At 37.5% G+C, this 5,019-nt stretch overlaps 1 long non-coding RNA gene across 1 annotated transcript; it reads left to right on the forward strand.

Moving 5' to 3' along the window:
* Nucleotides 1-1,305: 1,305 nt before the first annotated feature.
* On the forward strand, nt 1,306-4,185 carry LOC140336266 (uncharacterized). The gene is made up of 3 exons (XR_011921860.1): nt 1,306-1,655; nt 3,818-3,920; nt 4,002-4,185. It is a non-coding gene; the product is annotated as an uncharacterized lncRNA (long non-coding RNA).
* Nucleotides 4,186-5,019: the final 834 nt, after the last annotated feature.

The raw sequence follows: 5,019 nt of genomic DNA on the forward strand, positions 1-5,019 counted from the left end.
ATAGCCGTTATAGGCAAACCAGTGGTCAATTAAAGTTCCACTTTTGAGAATGCAATATTAGGCATTATTGCAGTAAGAGACAGACAGACCTGCCTGATCACTCTGGGTTTCTAAAGGCAAACCCAAGCTGCGCATGTGCAGGGTCAACTTTGTTTTCCAGGATGCCCGGCATTCCTTGTTCCTCTACGCGCGCCAGGATTGTATGAAATCCTGCACAGCTGCATGGGAGTTATCCCAGCCCACCCAATGAAAGTGGCTGAAGATCGCAAGGAGGAAGAAAAGAAGAATAATGGTGCCCTGGAAGGGCAACGCAGGGTTTAGTTCCACTTTATAGCGTGAGTATTAGTTATCCCTTCATAAAAACAATTCTTCCTGTTGAGGTGATGGTGAATGAGATTCTGCAGACAATGGGGAAAATACTGGTGAATGGGGAGGATGTCACAGGGGCCTGGATAAAGGTAATAAGGAACATCTGTTCTTTTTTTAATATCCTGAATAAATTTGATAAAAGGCTACATAAATGGTGTAGAATTTGTGCTTCCCAGCCTTGCTTAATATATATTACAGGTAATCCCCGAGTTAAGGACATAAGACATACAGACGACTCCTAGATACGAACGAGGCTTCCCTGCTCCCTTGGGTGCAGGACAGAGGCTTGATGGGAGAAGGGGGCAGTTTACATGACTTGCAGAAGAAATCTTTTTCTAAACACAGCAGAGACTGAGCTCTTCTGCAAGCTCTTGTAACTCTTTAATGACGAAGACAAACTCTGCAGTTGTTTCTTTTTGCATATCAAAGCACAGCCTGCTCCAGAAATTAATGAATGTCTAGGCTCCATAAAGATTTGTTTGTGATTAACTCAAAGTGAGGATTTTATACAATACCTGACACTATGCTGCCTAATAATATGTTGAGACAAACATCTGTCCTAATTGCATTTTTTTACATAATGTATCTGTTTCATCTTACATACAAATTCAACTTAAGAACAAACCTACAACCCCTATCTCGTATGTGTCCCAGGGACTACCTGTTGCCTAGAGTTTTTGTTTATGTTTGCATTTTTGGAAAAAAAGTCAATACATTTATAGGATTGAATGTGGCAAAAAGCCTAATATTTTTTTTCCTTTATATACTTATTGTAAATATTATATGTGTTATGCTTTATATGCTATTGTTGTTTATTTTCCAAATAAAAGTTTGTCTTGTTGGAAAAGTAAAGTTTAAAGTAGAGTCAATGAGGTTAACAAATTATGAGAATATTGGCTGTTTCAGTTAAGTTATCATTTTACATGGGATAACGCACTTAGCGTAAAGCATATTTAAATCCAAAAAAACAAAACATCACAGGAGGTAGGGGTTTTTAGCAGAAAATATATGTAAAGTTTTTAAAACACCATTTCCCTGCTCCTAGTGTTTTTTTTAATTTCTTTTGCTTACATTTGCATAGATGGTGTATGCACCATGTAGTGTATAGCCCGTCTCTATTCCCAGCACTGCCAAAAATAGACCAAGATAACCGGGACAATTTTACTCCTACGCACACAAAGGAGTTACAGTAGATCATCAATGGCTGCTCAATGACCATAGAGGATCTTAGTGAACCCAGAAGACTCAGCAGTGTAGATGATCCATCATTGCTGCAAGGTGCAAAGGTAAGTGTGTGCCATTATGCTGTGCATACTTCATGAGTATGGCAAAAGTTCCCCCTGCACCTTTAGTTTCATTTTAATAAATGCAGGGAATATTCACTTTCAAAGAATACCAAAGTGCAAATCCAAAAAGAAAAAGGTCCTACTTATGTTCATAGTTTTATCTCATTTACTAAGCTAGGTGACATAATTCTGTGCAAGAGTTGTGAACAGCCTATACTCTTTTAGTAAATATCCCTATGTATTCTTCTAAGCATTGAAGACTAAAATGTTCTATATTGCTGCAATAAAAAATGCTTTTGACTTGAATAAAAATAACTAGTGTACAGGTATCAGACTTTTATACTGTATGTCATAGATTTATTCATTTACAGCAATTTTAATTGCTGCACGATAGAGAACACATGAAAGGCTGCCAACTGGCTAATATTACAGAATATCCGTATTTGGTTGTTTGAACAATAAGGACATTGTTAGGATGAAAAGTCAATGCTAGCCCAAACAATGCCAGATTTTCCAGTAGGGTTAAAAAGAGCAAGTTACAAACAAGTAACAAGTTTTCCAGCATAGCATTCATTGCTCAGGGTCCCCAGGTATCAAGATATGATCATCAAACCAATTAGACACATCCTTGTTTATATGAATAGGTCTTGTACTGTCTGGTATTGTCATTATTTATCATGGCATACTGCAAAACAATATCTAAAACCTAACTAGGGGCCAAAAAAGAAGATGCTTGCTTCTGGCCTTAGGTAGAGACTTATTTGTTCCAGCAGAGCCCGCTGTATTTACCATTGCAGCTCTCGTACTAGTATACCCCTATGGACCAGAGCTTATCTTACATTTGTATTTATTTTGGGAGAGGATGGAGGGCACTAAGCCTTCTTTGGTAATAATATTTTGTAAAAATGATCTTACTAGCAGTGTAAACAATAGTTAAAAGCGAAAAAGCTACATTTTTTTTATTTTAATCAGTGTTTTGTTTTTAATAAGTATTACTGTAAATACAAAATACTAATTGTACATTTTTTTAAATTTTTGCCGTATACAGGGACTATAATAACATTTCTGGTACAGGCATGGCAAGGTATTTACAAATAACATATTGTGGGTTTTTTTCTCTTCAATATTGTGCATTTTGTTGCCATGTAGAAAACAGTTACAGTGGCTCTGCCCACCACCAGGGATTGCCCCCTGAAGTGAAATCCCTCTCCTCCATATGCATTGCGAAGGAGAGGGATTTACCTTCAGGGAGCTTTCCCTATTTACGCCGGCGGCAGTAAATAGGGGAGAAACTGCAAGAGGGCGGCACCGGAGCTCCATCGTCTCCGGTAGCTCCTAACGACCCCTGGCAGATCCGACCAGCAACCCCGGCTCCAGAGCCACGGGTTGCCTGCCGGCATTAGGCCGGATCGGCCAGGGGGCGCAAGGCTGCAACAAACCACCGGCTAGACCGTATCTGGCCTAAAAGCTGGAGTTTGCCGACCCCTGCAGTAATACAATAAAATTACAAAATCTAGATAATTAGCTAACAAGTCATTAAACAGGAATTATATTATTTTTAAAAAAGTTTTTGTGTTTTGATTTCTACTCCAGACTTTTGCTATAAGATTGTGTTCAGCCTGGCAGTGAGGTTGCGGTGTGGTTACCTCCTCCTCATACCCCTGAACTGCATCCTTGAGTGGAACTCTACATGTAGTCTCACCATAGAGAATGAATAGCGGCAGCAGTGCCACCTGCTATAAAATGTGCAAACTCTAGAACCAACAAATCAATGCAATCTTACAGTTGCAGTATTTCTTCTTATCTACCATAAGCCCAAGCAGGATTCATTTTTTTAAATTTTTGATTTGCAAATAAATATATTTTCTGTGCTAATAAAACAATCACTGTTGGCTATATGCTTTACACTTTGCCCTAGGTTGTATCATTGTCCTCAGTTAAACCTCCATTAAGATTTACATTGGATAACATTTTCATACAGTATCTAAATTTATCTTTACCTAATAATTTTTAGAAATATGCATTGTACCTGGAAAGTGTTATTTAGCTGAAAATGCCTAAAAATCATCCAAATATATGTGGACCGACCTCAGTTGCCTTTTTATTGAAGGTGAATTTTGATTTCTTTTTTAACCTGACATGAATATTCCATCCCTGTACAGCTACATCTGTATTCATAACTTCACCATGAATAAGAGATACTATTTTCTGCTTTGGGAGAAATATTTCTGCTGGCGTGTGTGTTTACACATATATTCTGAACATGTAAGGCTATAAAAATACATTTTTAAAATTATGTTTTAAAGCTCAATTCATTTTAAATCAGCCAACTACCCTATTTTTCAGGTGCATCAAAAGTCAGTCCTACAGCTCTGAAATCACCAAATCTCATGTTCAGCATCTCATACTCCTCTGCAGAGATGTGTCAGACCTTTTCAGAGAGACCCCTGCTTAAACAAAGAGGGTGATGATCCTTCTGTCAGTCTTATACACAGAATGTGGCTGATTTACAAAGAAAATAAACAGTAAGAACAGAAAACATTTTTTTGCACCTGTATTTACTTAATTTTAATGGAAAGTGGGGGGATTTGATTTTCCATGCCCTTGCCAAGCACTAATTCATTATATGTCATTCTGTGGTTCTCATATTTAAACATATAAACAGTAAAAATAAAACTTAGCATCTATAGCATAATACCCCTAACAGAATGCCAAGCTCAAAGTAGCTTGGTATTCCATGCTATGGAAGCTTTAGAAACAGGTAAAGCACATGGGGTGGAAGGGGGGTCAATTATTACCCAACATATGTTTTCAGGTGTACAAAGTGCTATTAAATCTCATTTCAAGCTAAGTAAACAAATCTTTTTTATTATTTGACATACTGGGCCTGATTTAATAAAGCTATCTAGGGCTAGAGAGGATACACTTTTATCCTGAACCTGGGTGATCCAAAAACATCAAATGGATCTGGAAATGGAAAGGATTGAAAACATTTGCTAACAAATAGCAAATCCATTCCAGGTTTGCTGGATCACCCAGCGTCACTGATGAAAGTGTATCCTCTCCAGCCCTTGAAGAGCTTTAATATATCAGGCCCATTAGCTGAGCCCTGAATATACTATTTTCCTAAAATGTTTTTGTTCATAATACCTTGTATCCAAATTGCACCCATTTCCATTGTGATTTAACTCCTCTGCAGCAACCCAAGTATTGCTATAATAATCAAAGAACTAACTATTATTTTATTTATACTGTAACTATTATTTTAGTGCAATCATGTAGCATATCTCACCTCTTTGCGCTTTCCCAGATACCCCTTTGGAAATCACCTGTTCCAAAAATTTTCTCCCAACAGTAAGAAAAT

The sequence above is a fragment of the Pyxicephalus adspersus genome, chromosome 8 (assembly GCF_032062135.1).
Source record: "Pyxicephalus adspersus chromosome 8, UCB_Pads_2.0, whole genome shotgun sequence".
In the NCBI taxonomy this organism is placed as follows: Eukaryota; Metazoa; Chordata; class Amphibia; order Anura; family Pyxicephalidae; genus Pyxicephalus; species Pyxicephalus adspersus.